The 15,826-nt window shown below is 38.6% G+C and overlaps 1 protein-coding gene across 4 annotated transcripts in view; it reads left to right on the plus strand.

Annotated features, from left to right (window-relative positions):
- Positions 1–422: 422 nt before the first annotated feature.
- ITGB6 (integrin subunit beta 6) overlaps positions 423–15,826 on the plus strand; it is a 54,449-nt gene continuing 39,045 nt past the window's right edge. For 2 of the 4 annotated variants that reach the window (XM_032190470.1, XM_032190473.1), the window contains exon 1: positions 423–577. The gene's annotated coding sequence lies outside the window, so the exon portion shown is untranslated. Of the gene's footprint in view, positions 578–2,314; positions 2,334–5,378; positions 5,744–15,826 lie in introns of those variants that run through there. The other 2 variants (XM_032190472.1, XM_032190471.1) reach the window with 2 other exon arrangements.

Below are 15,826 nucleotides of genomic sequence, written 5' to 3' on the forward strand. Positions count from 1 at the left end.
TACATTGGCATAACTTTGCCATTTGTCAGCCAGCAGTCTGGTAGCACATTTGCTCGTCAATCTAATTTTAACCTTTTCTCATATGAGCACTTGGTACTTCATGTAAATCAACCAGACAGTCTGTCATTCGATAGGACACTATCTTCATAGTCTTCTAAACTATGTGCTCTATCATATGTGTTCATTTTTAAGTAGCAGAGGAAAATTAAAACTAATATATTACTTCTGGTTTCTTAATACCAGAATGCCAGGAATCTCTTTATTACCACAATAGAGATAAATGATACGTCTAGCAGAGTTTTTTGACAATGGGCATGGTAATGCATTCAGCACTTTCTGAACTGGAAGGTCTGTTCTGAATGGTAAGTAGTGCAATGTGTGGCTAAAGGCTTCATAGCACATAGAGTAGGTCTGTTCCTATTATCGCTGTAATTTGCAGCTAGGAATACAAAACATACATTCAACTGATTAGTGAAAAATATATTTATAAATAATTACATTATGGTTCCGATAAGTTTCTTGTTAAAATACTGAAGCTGACTCTGAGAAGGAGAACATAATTCACTCCTAAATTTAGGTAAGTTTGTCAATGTTAATTTCTTTTGATAATTTGTGTAAATAACATGAAAGGCTTACTGGTATGTCCTTTACTTTGTGAGGTTTTTCAGAAATTGATTTGGCTATGAAATAGTATGTTTGAAGTTACACTTTTAGCTGTTTTCTCAGGGTTGCTGTAACTATGCATCACTTCAATATCTTTTATTTTTTTAAACATGAAATGAAGAAGGTCATAGTCCATTTATACAGCCTAAACACATTCTGGCTTTTTCAGCTTTTTTACTGCATGAAGAATGTTTTTAAAATGAAGTTTTAAAGTGGTACAGAAATGATCTGCAACTTCTGCTAAAAAATCAGTCCCATACAACACCTGTAATCATTCACTAAATGGTGCAATAATTAACTGTTTTAACAATTATGAAAGCTAGAGTTTGACTGATCTATATTTTCCTTATTAATACTTTGAGACTATTAAAGCTGCATTGCATTTCACTCAGGCTTGTGAGAGATAAACTAAAACTACGTATAATTAATACTAGATTCCGTTCTAATGATTTATGACATTGTACTTGGTCTGAGGCAGACAATGAAGCGTGCCTGCATTTTTCCCCAGCACAGTACTTAGTAGTCCCTTTACCAAGGAGCAGAAGTGAAGCTCATTGACTCCTGTAACATCACAAATGCACCTCAGTTCATTTTTTGTTGTGCTGCTGTTGTTTACTTAGACTTCATCATGCTTTCAGTCCATCCTACTGCCATGCTTCCTTTCCAGCACCTTCTGTACATGGTATGCACCCCATTATTGCTGTGGAATTCTCACCTCTGTTGTGTCCCTGGTGAATGAGTTATAATTATAATTAATTTTATTTCTTATTAATTTAATTGTATTAATAATTATAAATAATTATATTTGTACAATCTCTACCCCAAAGATCTGTTTCTGATTGAGGTAGTAGTGTAATAGAAGTAATAACATAGGAACTTCTTCCAACACCACCTTCAGTATCTTTTTTAATCTCTAAATCAAGTGCATGCAATATTTGTTGATCAAGATCTAAAGTTATATATGACTTCATTTAATACAAAAATTGGAGAAAGTGTTAGCCACAGACTAATTAAGTATCTTCAGGAACACAGGCCTGAGGTATCTGGCCATAAGTATTATCTTCAATAAATAAATACGCAGCAGCAAGAATTTGTCCCAGAAAATGGTCAGGTAATTCTATTACTTAATTTTGCGTAGTGGAGTTATATGTGAGTTTATCTTCCATACTCTGATATAGTTTTCACATGGGAGTTTGTTGGTCTTCCATACCTAGATCTTTTGGGGCCAGTCATCTGCAGTTTCAGCTCTCAGGGATGTACATGTATCTAGGCAAATTCAATATGGTTGGTGAGGTAGACTGTCACAAGCAGTGACAGCATTTGATTTCACTGAGCTTGTCAAAAGTAATTTTATATGTAATTTGTTCACTGTATATGAGATCCTCTGTTTTGCCACCATTGGTCTTACAGTTGTGAGGTTTACCTACTTCAGGGTAGTGCACAGAACTAATAAATGTTTTCTCTGAGGAAAAACTGTGAATTTCTGGGGATGGAGGGGCTGCATTATAACACAGGAAAAGTATTTTCTGGTCTTACTTATTGTTTGTGCATTGGAGCACACATCTTTGACAAACATTTTTTTTTCTTCAAATTTTCTATGACTCTTGGTCTTTATGGATAACTGAAGAAACAACTGGTCAGCAGGATCAGAAGTAACAGAATTATACATGGTATGAATCTCTTCTCAGATCTTGTATATAAGAAGGCAGGGTTTTTTTGTTTGTTTGTTTTATGCTTGTATGAAGGAAAGAGAAAAATCATGGTAAGGCAATTTGACTAATATTTTTCCCTGGAGTGCATATCTAAGGACAATCTGTTCTAGTTCTTAGCAATATATTCCTCCAGGAATCAAAGGCAAAATTCAACCATCTCTACTCGATTGGTTCAGTCTTTCTCTGTCACTTTTCATGTATTTTTTATATCATTCAAAAAAAAAACAAAAACAAAAAACCAACAACAAAAAAACACCCTTAAATGCATTTTCAGGTGCTGCTAGTGAGACAACTTTAAAAATACCTTTGTCCCCAAGCCATTAATCATTCAGATTCTGCTACTGTCCATTGGTTTCTTAATCTTGATTCTGTCCCATCTGTTAGATGACAAGTCTAGGTATCAGTCTAAATTTGGCTCACTTCACTGTTTACGTAATGTTTCCTAAAATAAATAAATAAATAAATAAATAAATAATTTAAAAAAAGGAAAATGCAAGCCATATGAGGGACAAAGCAAGCTCAGTTATTATTTGCAGCAACCTCTGTATTAGATTGGTGCAAAAAAGGTTAGTGCCACAGCAATGTACTGTCAAGCTGAGTTGCAGATATTTAGGCCCCATGTGGCAGCTAAGGAGTATGGAGAATATTCTGTCCTCCCTAGTGTCTGGCATCCTGACTTGGAGTTTGTATACCTATCCTCCTCAAATCATCAGATTAAAAAAATAAAGTGAAAAAACTAATGTTCTAAAAATGTAGCTAGACTACCCTAGAGAAAGGAGGACTTGAGGTGTTTCACTTAGAAACTGAGTTTACCCTTATTGAAGTAAATAGAAATACAAAAAAATAAAGATCACCACCACCCCAGCTTTAATGAACTACATGATATAATTGAAGGTCATTCTTTAGACATTTAAGTTCTGTTTTCAAGGGCACTTATTTGGGAATTGGCACATTAGGGAATCCTATTATCACATTGACAGTAAAAGCCCAGGCAAAGGGCCTTTATGATTTGTATTATAGAAATATGTATAAACACATAGCAGAGGTTGCTCCACAGAGCTTGGTTGCTGGGTTTGTGTGACACCAAGGCAGATGCCATGCGGTGCAGCCATGTTGTGTATCAGCAGCCTGCACCTGCTGGGCCCAGCTTCTTTCATCCCATGCATCCTGGTCACTGCGAGCAGCTCTTGAGTTTGGTGTGTGGTGGGCACTGCTCAGTGACCCTGTGCGCCAGGCACAGCTTGCCAAGGCGATTAGTGGCTTGTGTCTGACTGAGGCTAAATGCCAGAAATGGGGTGGGAAGGGAAGCACCTCCCACCACCTTGCTCCACATACATGGTCTCCAGGCTTTGAAGTCAGCTGCCAATTTAGAACTTTAGGCCCTAATTAGCTCCTAGGGATGTATCAATAAAAAGCCACGATTTGGATTTATAGGTAGCAATGAGTGTTACTGTTCCGCTTCAGCAAAATTTATTCTCTGATAGTTTTTCCACCCAGTCCTAGGGCACTTTTCTCTTAGAGTGTAACTTACTACTCTGCTCTGACCTCACTGCTGCTAATGTTACCTCCATTTTGGGTACATGCACGGTTCCCTGAAGCTTTCCTGCCTGCTGTTTGTTCCCCTCCTCCCTTTCCCCTGAACCACCTCCACAGACTGAATGCTCTCAGAGGAAATGGCCTACCACCCCTCTCCTCTCACACCCCAGCACGGGCTTTACTGAATGCAAAGCCATCTCGGGCCCAAGGCAAGTTTCTGTCAAAAAGCAGATGCAGGTGTAGGCAATACTGGTATTAAAGTAACCTCCAGCAGGCCCCACACCTTGCAGCAGGGAGAGAGTGATCTTGGGCCTATTTTCTCCCCACCTGTGGGCATCAGCTGAAAGGGCTGCACACAAGGCAGTGGTTGTTAAGTTTCTACTGGGCCTAGCAGAGAGGAGTTTGCTTTTATTTAGTACAGTGGATAGGAAGAAGCAGCAGTAGCATCAACACCACCACTGCTGGTGGTGAGAGGTCTCCAACTGGGGCCTAGGCCTGTGGTGGAGCTCTGGGGCCCTCTGCCCCTGCAGTGGGTGGCCCGGTGTGGTGAGGGGCCCAGTGGCTGCTGTGCCTGCTGGGCCACCTCAGGGTGCCCTGGGCACAGCAGTCCCCAGCCCTGTTACACACAATGTCCCCTGCTTGATCTTTCACTCCTGCTTTTCCAATTCTCCTCCATGCGCTCCCAGAACAGATCCTGACCTCACCCTGTTTCCTTTCTGTTTGCTTTCCCTTTTCATATAGTGCTACCCCAGCTCTTCATCCCCTGCCCAGAAAAATAAGACATATGCTGGGGTGCTTTTGTTCTGTGTGCCCACTTAGTGTTAGAAGAGAGATAAGGTATTTGTTCTTCTATGTTGTGATCTGTTTGATGCTGATGCTTTCTTGCTCATATCCTAATGTAACTCTGCCTTGGTGCTTTTTCTGATTTTGTCTGGGGTTTGTCTGGGATTCTTTTGTGCATCCCAAACTAAGCACGTTCTGCTAACCTGGTCAAATAACCTAAATTTTGATCTGTTAAAATGAACTTAATGTGCAATGTGAAAAAGCACCTTCAGAAACTACAAGTGACCTGATTGGAAAGTGAGAGAGCTGGAGGCAGAAGCACTGAATGTACAGGAATAGAGTAGATTAAGGTTATAGCAAATAAAAGGATTTAGAAACCAGAATGGCCTTAACACCAGTCTCTAAAGTAATGGATTAATTATTCCAGAGAGGTTGTGCTGCGTGTCCCTGTGCTAACAGGGCTTTTATTTCTTCCCCCTGGCGAGAGGCAGGAAAGTGGTTGCTTAAATCACTATTGACATACAGCATATGAATTCCAGTTTTGATTTTATGAACAGCCTCTATCATCACGTCTTCTGTGGACTGTGTCATGCTCATTGTGCTGTGGGGTTAGACACACTGTCACCATCCCTATAAATAGCCTGCTTGGTTATGAAGGACTAGTAGTATTTCCTCTGGGAAGAATAGGACTTTTGACTGGTGGCATTTTAGGCCAGTTCTCTTTAAACCTCCTAGAGGAGATAGGGTTTGGACAGTGAGAGACCTGTTAGAGAAAGCCAATAATCAAGGTATTAATTGTTGAAGTGCACGCACCCAGTGAGCGTGGAGGGTCCACAGAGAAAATTGAAGTTAGGAGGAGTAGGACAGTGGTGTACTTTTAAAAAGAAAGGTCAGCTGCAGGGCTGGTAAGGAGCAAGAAAGCTGCTATGCAGAGAAAGAGAAGCTCCCTGTGATACAGCGGGAAGCAGAGCTGCTGTGCAAGACTGTTGCAGCATTGGACAGGTCTGCTCCGTGCCCAAAAAATGCTCAAGCGTATTGGAGAATGGGAGGTAAGCTTACATTGTTTTCCTTATCTTTATGTTGGGAACAAAGTAGGAGGTAATTATGTATAGAAAATGCTGTATTTCATCTATCAACTGTTTAGCTGCTAGTATGGTCTCTGAGAGTGGAGAACACCTTCAAGCTAATACATAGCACACTCTCAAGGTAGGTTTGGTGCGGTGGATGCTTTTGGCTTGTCAAAAGAAGTTCTAGAGATATAGGTCATCTGGTCTGTACAACCCTGTTTCTGTGAAGAAATATGCTGGAGACACCAAAGAGAGTGCAGGTTCAGCTGACTGTGCAGTGAGGCAAATTCCACTGCACACAGTGTGAGAGGTCAAATACAGCATGGTGTTGACATATAACAAGGCTTCCTAAGTGTCTTCTGGCTATTGAAAGTAACAAATGCCAAGGTATCTGGGGTTTTTCCTTATAATTAACAATTTGTCTGGAATTCAGACATCACCTTCCACAATTTGGGATGTTTCCAACAGTGCATTTAATTGTCAGAAGAACCTTTTGTGCAAATAGTGAGTCCGTATACAAAAAGATTGCTCTGCCAAAAGGAATGAAATAGACCATTAAATTTAAGGATGACTAACTTTTTCTGAATAGTGAAGAAAACACCACACTTGCCAGTTATCTCTTCTGTGCATTTCCTCAGTTGTGGCTGAGGCCATCTGATGACTGTTTCCCTTTCACTCCCAGCGCAGTGCAGTCTGTCTGCTGTCAGCAGTTAATGAAGTCACTCACAAGCCTCCATTCCCCGGGGAAAAGCACTTCTATGAATAGACCTGTTACTTACGTCTCTGTTTGCAATGCTCTCAGCGCTTCTTTTGCTGTGCCACCATTTCTAATGATTGTGCCATTTTTGAACAATGCCCTTTCATTGTAGAGCTACTGCTATTCAGGATGCCAAAAAAGCTCTTGCTTCTGGCACAGCTGTTAGAGTCCTGTGAAGGCTTCTGTGTTGTCCTCAGTGACAGACACATGTTCTGAGGTACCACAGGCTTACCAAAAATGTGCGGAAAGTGAATGAATAGTCTTACTGCAGCACGTATTTTCAATAATAGTCCACAGGGAATTTCATCATGAGATACTTCATCAACACATGTCCTACAATAAGGAGGAAATAATAAAGGTTTTTGTTTCTGAGAACAAAATATTTCCATCCTACTGAAATAGAAAGGGAAACTTGATCTGATGAGAAGTACTAGAGAACATCACATATTTGCCCAGCTGAGCTTGCACGTCTGGTTATGATTAAGCATGTGTTTATAAGGAGCTATGTGTTGGTCTAGACAGAGGTGAGCTATAAAAGAAATGAAGATAAAAAGATAGATAAAGAATGATGAATCATGATAATGTATTGTCCCAAGGACAGAAATGTAAGAGCTTATACTACAATTTGTAGGGTCTACCAGTGAAGTCAAAGACTACTCAGTGGAGTTAAGTCACTGGTTTGTGTTTTCATGACTGAGTTGTGTGGTTTAGGTCTAACCCCAAATAATTTTAGTTGAACACCTGTCTAAGAAAATTTAGCTATGAATGCCAATAAATGGTCAAAAGGGGAGGGACTGAGTAAAACAGCATTTGGTTTAAACATTGCTTATTCTTTCTCTGGGGGATGTGAGAGACAATTTAAAAAAAAAAAAGTTTTTAATATCCATTTTTTTTTTTTTTTTTTTTTTGACTGGACTTATTCTTAACAGGCTCCCCCAACATCAAGTTGTCAAAATTTTAGTTCTCAGAGAGTTATGATAAGCTCTTCTATAAAGTGCAAACTGTCTATTTCTCTGCACCATGAATGTCTGAATTGTTCCTACATGAGCAGAGTTCAAGTTGTTTTCATATATGAACCTTTGTTCATGTTCCTCATCCTCCTACTTATATAAAGCCAAAACAAAAGAAACTTGTTACCCAGACTTTTCATTTGATATTAATTCTGGGTGGCTGAATAAGTCTGTGATTCATGACCCATGTTAAAATTTAACGTCAGCCTTTAATGTGTTCAGCCTGACACATGGTGTGTCTTATAATATTGATATATCTCATCGACCTAGCAATCTGCATCAGCTTGCTGAAACATGCCACGAAAGGAAAATGATACAGTTGTCCTGATCTACTTCTCTGTCAAAGCTTTAATTAAAACATTCACACTGTCTGCTAAGGGTTCGGGGGAAACTCATAAGATGCCTGTGCAGTCATTCACAACATTTCATTTTGAAAGTTTAGGAGGATAGGAATATGCTCATAAATCAGACTCCTGTGACCTGGTCAGCATCTCAACAGCATCCAAAGCTTATCTGACTTGCTCTCCAGAATCCTGTATCTAAGAAAACACAAATTCACGCATCAGATTTTTCCCTGATGCATTTGACAAGCATTTACTTCCAGTAGCAACCCAAGCAGTTGCAGTGAATTCATCAGACCTGCAGAGCCAGAGCAGCACTGTTCTCACAGTGGTTGGCATCCTTTTCTCAGAGATGCAGAGGTACAGACCTGAGGATGGATTTCCCCATCAGAGTATTTTTTTTTTTCCCCATTGCTGGCACCCAGACAGCCTGGAGGCTGTGACAAGGCAATACTCAGCCATCTGTAGGTTTGTCAGCTGGGAGATAGAGCTTGATCAAAATGAGGTTTCATTTACTGGTAGCTGCTCCTGAAATGCGACCCTACCAGACCACATAGGAACAGCACTTGTGTGATAAAGCCAACTGGCTATGTCTGCAGAGGTTTCTTATTAAGGTCATGTAGAGATTTATTTTATTTTATTTATTTATTTATTTATTTCCTTACCCAAGCAGAACCATCTAGAGGGTAGGACTAAGAATGCTGCTGTCATCTTCCCACCCCCAGGACAGAAAACCTACTTGTAACAGTGATCCTTATCATCATCGGAGGATGCTTCTTGCTTCCTTTGGTCCCACAGTGCCATGCTAGCATCAGTTCCTCTGATCCAGTAGCAGTGGATGTTAAAAGCACAGCCAATACCTCAATTGGCTGTTTAAAATCAGCTTCAGCAAGCATTGCTCCCTCTCTGACCTTTTCCTGGCTTCTGTATCCCCTATGTTTGGCTGTCCACCCAGGCATTTAGGCTCAGATTTGGAAATCCCCTGTTCTCAACACGGGACTGTTATTTTTCGGGCAGAATTTACCTGCTGTCCTCATAAAATCAGGGCATCTGTGATGCCTGTGCTGTTATTCAGGGTATTAATAGAAATTATAAACAGAAAGAAGTCTCAACCACAGGCTGTCAAGGCAGGAGCTTGCAATGCTCTGTCTGAGCTTGAACTAGTAGCAAGAGAGGAGCAGCTTCTTCCAAGGAGTGATCTTCCTCAAGCAATTTTCATCACTATAATAACAAAAGAAGCACAATACCAGGACCATTAAGAAAATAGTATGCTATGAAGATTGTGAACTTAGAAGAATGTAAACAAAAGGCCAAGACTTGGAAGATTCATTAATATCTAAGTTCAGAAGCATTAGCTAAATCAAACTATCATTGCTCAACACAAAAACATAGCAAATAAAACTAAGAGGTGCTTTTGAAGAAGCAGGGGGGAGAGGAAAGAAAAATACCACTGTAGAAGTGGTAAGAATAAATCAGATAGTAACACATGAGAACATAGGTATCAGTGGAGAATGAAGGGAAAAATAGACTTTATTATTCTATATGAGCAAACCGATGTTAGATGAGACTTGTGAAATGAATGCCTTTATCAGTAATGCGACTTTGCACTGGTATCATGAATAGCTGTCTATCAGCAGGTTCCAAAAACCCAGTCACACTCTGAATAAGTAATTGTAATGTTCTTGTTTGTTTTTCTATGGCTTTTAAACCATAAATATTGAGCAGCTTACAAAAAAACGTGAGAGAAAATGATGACATAATAAGAACAGATAAATATGTACTTTCTCCAAGCCACTGCTAGCATATTCAGTTTGCTACTGGCACTATTTATTATATAATCTTGCTTGAAATTGTTACCACGATTTGAGTAGTAGGTTGTGTACCATTGCCCTTTATCTTTAAGTTAACGTGAAACAGGAAAACGTGGGCATTTGTGGTTTTCCCTTGTGCAAGAAAGGTCAAACTACAGAACAGTATAGGAATATCCATAACTTTGAATTTCACAAAGATAGCTGAAAAAAAAAATTAACATTTGATATGTTGGATTATTAATTTTCTGGCCCAGATTTGTTCTGTGTAAGTGAACACCTAATGTGCCCATCTTTGGAGCCAGTCTATTTTTGACTGTTGTCTGTAGAAAATGCAGAGAAAGGGGCATCTCCTGTGTGTGAACCTCAGACCTGTGTTTACTGTTCCCTGGAGGTTTGCTTATAACATGTTCATGACCTGGCACGCTCTCTGGGTGTAGTCATAGCACCAGTGTACAATCTGTTTGAATTCCTCCTCGGTGTCTACTGTTCCTCTCAGACGTTCCTGAGCACGGTGATTGTTCTCTGATTTAAAAGGGCATTCAGATGCCTCTTCCAAATTAACAATAACTCAGCTGTCGCTCATCCTTTGTGCTGGCTACAGACTGCACACCTTCATCAGGCTGCAGCAGCTGCACAGCTTCTCCTTCAAATCTGTAAACCATCAGTGAGTGGTGGACGTTTGTTGTAGACACAGGGTGAAAATTCCCTTGGATATTGACCAATCTGGGGGAGTTTTACAGTGCTGAGTAATGTCTGTCTTACCTGTTTATGGACACGTGTGCTGTAGTTACCTCTAGGCCAATAACATTGCTAAAGCAACATAGTGAAACAACAGATTCTGCAGTAATGGTTGTTTTCCCCAGTTTCTCCTGAATCAGTCTCATGAGCCAGACATGCTAAATTATAATAGTTTCAGGGTTGGTTCTTCAGGTGCTAAAGGTACCAGCATAGGCATTCCTAAAGCTTTCACTCTTCATAAATAAATCCTTTATTCCTCTCTGGGAAGAAATTATATCATTCTCTGTTAGATTTTGTCAATAAGGCTTTCTATGCCATTTTGCAGTCCATGCAGAGAACTGGATTTTTATGTATCTTTTCCTCCTACCTCACATGGTAATTGTTAGGTTGACTAATATAGTATGTTCAGTAACCTCTTTACCCTTATTTATGTTTTTCATATGATGACCTTACAGTAGACTCTCAAGTGTCTCACCTGATTAGGGTGGGTAGGGTCTTGCCCTAATGTAGAGTCTCATCCACCAGGTCAGCAACATACGGTAAATCAAAAGTAAGAGTAATGTTGGGAAGGGTCACATCATAACTGACTGACTGTATAATGAATAACTGATAGCTATGACTCAGTGTCTGCATTTCTTTCCTAAACACACACTGTATTGTAGGCTGGCTTTGAATTTTTTTTTCTTTTTTTTTTCCTCTTTTTCTTTTTTATTTTTTTTTTCTCCCCACGTAGTTTCAGGTAATGGTTAACTCCAAGTGACTAAAATGCCTTCAGGAGACCTGATGAGACTTCTTACAAGTACTTGGGTTCAAAAGTAAATTAAAGCTTTTACTTTATCACTTTCTTTAAAAAACATCTCTCTCTTATCTGAAGCTATTTTAAAACTACCCCACAAATATAAAGTCATCAGCATTCCTACAGCATAATTTCAAGGTGAAATGATTGTATTCCAGGCAAATGCATGCACAGTATGTGCATCCATTTTTTAATTTTTAATTTTTTAATAAAACAATAAGACCTTTTAGCATCTGTGGCAATGCAGTCATTTCTGAGACGAAACATGACTTCGCATCAGCTTGCATTGTAGGATAAAAGGTGGAAGGAGAGAGCACTGAGAAGAACACAAACTGGGAAAACTGTCTGAAGGAAAAACCACCATTACAGAGTTTCATTCCTGAAGAGGGTGTGTTAAAGTATGCAAGACAATAAAGAGTAGCAGATGTCTTAAGAATTGATGTTATGAGGAGTGTTTTAAGGCATTTATCTTTTGAGAGAACAGAGGATTTTTCACCAAAAGTAGATGAACTCCATCTGAGCAGGTGTGGTATTCATTTTCTGGAAGTAGTATTCCTGTAGTTGATATCAATACAGTATAACATGATTATATCATGTAACAATACTACAAAATATCGCATGCTGACAATATATATTTATATATCCGTATAACCAGTAAAAGTATTGTAAGCAAGAAAATAGGAGAGAAGGCTGGGGGACACTTGTAAGTAATTTCCATGCATGGTCCTGAAAAGAAGGAAATGATGAATGCATGGGGGCGAAAAATATATGATGGAAAAAACACGAAGAGGAAAAATAAGTATTAACATGGGTGGGAACATGAGGTGGATGGTCTCGATGTCAGGAATAAAAAGAATGTGAACCATGTAATTAAAAAAAAGAAAAAAAAAAAAAGAAAAAAAGTGCAACATCATAGAAGACAATCTGAGGTATTTATATACAAAAACTGCATGCAGGAAAACACAGGCTAGAAGCGCAGGGTCCAGGATGACCCTGAATCTCTCAATGATAACAAAGTATGGTTGATGACTAGTGTATGACTGAAGCACTCTTAAACTGATGTGTAGACTGTAATGAAAACTAAAAATAAAAGCAAATGTACAAAGGCATCACTCAGTAACAATGCAGAGACAGCATGGGTGGGGTGGAATTTGTCAAACTTTTGGGGCAAAGTATGGTGAATAAGGGTCTTCTGAAGGACCACTAAAGGACTCTTAGATATATTTGTAATACAGATGACTTCAGGCATGAAGGCGAAACTTCCAAGCATTGTATTGTTATGGGAAATTTTGATGGAACAGAAATAGAGTATAAAGCAAATGTTACTGATAACAGCAGAGCCAGTTATTCCAGGGTGTGATAGCTGGCAGATTTCATCACTATGCAGTCACCGGACTAATATGATGCTATTCTAGGTGGTCTTTGTTAGGTAGTGATGCCATAGAGCAGCTGGTTGTAGAAAATAACCTAGCTAATGTTATCCCAACTTGATTAAATTGAAAATAAGTGAAAGAATAAACAAAAATAGGTCTGTTATATACATTACTTCAGAAGAACAAATTTTGAGAAACTGGAGGAACTAGCTAGTGTTGTCAAGTGGATGCAAGTTCCAAGCGTTAGGATTAGAATTTCTTTAAATATATATAAAAATAATAATAAATCTGCACTTTCTGCTGGAAGTAGAGAATGAAGTGTGTTAACACCTTGCTGAAGAAATAATATCTATATATATCTTAATATATAAATAATTATATTAAGAGTGAGAAAAAATATATTAGGAATGAGCAAAGAGTGAAAGACATAGGGGAAGCAGCTGTATCTTGGACACCAAGAAGTGTAGAGTGCAGTCATATTTGTTAAGTGGCGAACAGATTTACCATCTGTAAACCAAAGCACAAAGACTAAAAGCTTTTTATACCAGAAAGATGAAGGGAGGTCTGGCATGTGGTAAGGATGGGACGTTGATTAAAGATAGTGTAAATGCTGCCCAAGCCAAGTAATATTTTTTTTTCTATGAAGAGGATGGTAGAGATCACAGATGAAAATAAATAAGATGGTAAGAATCCACAGAAATAAGAACTAACGTTTGCAAACTTGAAAATTAAATCCAAAGAACAGAGTAGGCTCATAGTGGAATGATGTCCATCATCCATCCTAAAATGCTGAAAGAACACCAAATTAAATTTCAAATACAGGAGCAAGTTTTTCTTAAAAGACCTATCAAATCAAAGAAGAGAGAAAAGTGGAGGAAAAGTGACCTCACATGTAGAATTTCATTAATTTGACCTTAACCATATGCAAATTGTGTACACATTTTGCTAGAAATAACAAATAAAGATGTGGATATGAAAAGGAAAAAATAGAATGAAAGCAATAAGTGTTTGATTAAATATATAAGGGCTGAGAATATGTATGGAAGATACCATCTGTTCTGAAAAAGGAATTACTGGGCTATCAGAGATTACAAACAGATTTTCAAGTATTACAGTTTCAGCTAATCTCTGAAATTATTAATGCTTTCATTGCTGCTAAAAATGGCATGCTCAAATAAGAAAAATATCCATCCTGTTATATGGGCAGTCCGGGAACCTGAGAGCTGGATGTGTGGGGTTGAATTTCATAGCACAAACTGAGGTGGAAATTATTTCTGTTATAAACTTAAAATTATCAAGTGGACAGGAGAAAGACCATAATGTCTTGATCAGTCATAGAAGGATGCTCACAGGGTTGGGATTGAGTCATGGAAAAGGCAAAAAATGATCCTCCTTAGATATGATGCAGGCAGCTGAGGAAGGAATACTACGTATAGGCTCCAGCGTAGGAGGCGTTGGTCAGAGCCCTTCTGGAGTGCTGTGAACAGTCTGTCACCCACAATTAGGAAAGAGCATTGAAAGAAATGCAGAGAAGTAGTGCTACACAAACCAAAGAATGAGCGATATACAATTGCTGTCTATAAATACATCAAGGGGAGGGGAACGAAGGGCAGGGCAAATACTAGGAAAGGAAAGAAGTTATTTAAGTTACTAGACAATGTTGTCACTAAAACAAATGGATATAAATTAGTTAATCCATCTAGGCTGGAGTTTAGAAGGTCTCCAGCGATGAGAAGAGTAAAGTTGCTGAAGCAGTCTTCTAGTGAGAGTAACAGGAACAAAGCATTGTGACTGCGGGTGTCACAGTAAAATGGAGCTTATTTGCTTGTGAGTTGGATAATGCAGAATTCACCTTGTTCTTGCATATACCGCACAGGTGAGTAGAGCCACTTTGTATTTGCCTACCTGCCAGGAAGAGAAACTGTCTGAGCAGTCTTATGACGGATTTTGATAAGTTCCTGAACACAGCTGTATAAGGTGCAAGGACACGTATTTGGTATCTATGAGATCCTTCACTGTGTTGAACTATTGAAATTTCTGTTAATTTATTGGTTCACAGAGAAAACATGACTTTATGGCCTTCTGGGACATGTTGACATGCTGCAAAACATTAAGAATGAAAAAAAAAAAAAATTAAAAAGCTTAAATTATGGTAATTCTGGTCTTGCTAATTGTCCAGCCAAAACAGGGTGATGCTGAGGTAAGCGTAAGGTATCAGTCAATCGAATATTATTAATAGACTTTACATCATCAATCATTTTGAACTCCTAGAAAGCATTGTTAAGGAAACCGTGCTCTGCTTTATTCCTATTGTATTACTCAGCCAAGATAATTGAAACTGATTTAGTTGATTTTATTTTTACTTAGAGATATTTCATTTGCAGGTTCTTGGTCTTGCATGGGTTTTGTTTAGGTATGTAATACCAACAGTTCTCACCAGTTCTTTAAGAATTGTAGAAATACTAATCTTTCTCTAAAAGGTCATTCTTCCAATATCCCTGTTTACATATCAATGCACCCTGCTGGTTTAAATTTCCTTCCTACACATGCTCATAGCAATAAAACAAGATTTGCAAAATAAAGGAATAATTTATGTCAACAAAGATATTGGAAACAGTTCTGACATTTCAGAATCATGTTAACTGAGCTTATAACAAAGACTGGAAATAATGTTCTGTTTACTGTGGTAGATGAGAAAGGAATTAAAAAAAATAAAAAAAAAAAAAGCAAAGAAAAAAAAAAGCTGTTAACAAAAATTTATAACCCAAATATAACATAAATGACCAAATCATTTAACAAAGATGTGTGTTTCGACAGATTCTTAAATATGTAGCCAGGCAAAATATTGCCAAAAGGTCACAGGGGAGTTAGTACTGACCGCCTTTATGCCTGCAGGTTTTAAAGTAATACCTACTCCAGAATAGCAGAATAGCCATAAGATGGCAGCACGTTGCACAAAGAGCTCCTGAAACCCTAAATCCTGTTCTTTCCCAAGGGGGAGACTGGGCCCTGTGACAGGAGGAGTGGACTGAATTCTGCGTGTCTGTAAATAGAAACCATACCATCAGTGTTCAGAATAACTTGAAAGCTTCATAAATCTAGCTGGTTTCAGTCAGCGTCTTGGCCCACTTTCTCAGTTATTAGCAGCTGTTTGGATGCTGAAGTAAACATGCTTATCTATTTTGGCTACTCTAGATTGACGTTATTCAAACCCTATGTTTGAGCAAAGCACTGGAGTT

Source organism: Aythya fuligula, chromosome 6 (genome assembly GCF_009819795.1).
Source record: "Aythya fuligula isolate bAytFul2 chromosome 6, bAytFul2.pri, whole genome shotgun sequence".
Taxonomy (NCBI): domain Eukaryota; kingdom Metazoa; phylum Chordata; class Aves; order Anseriformes; family Anatidae; genus Aythya; species Aythya fuligula.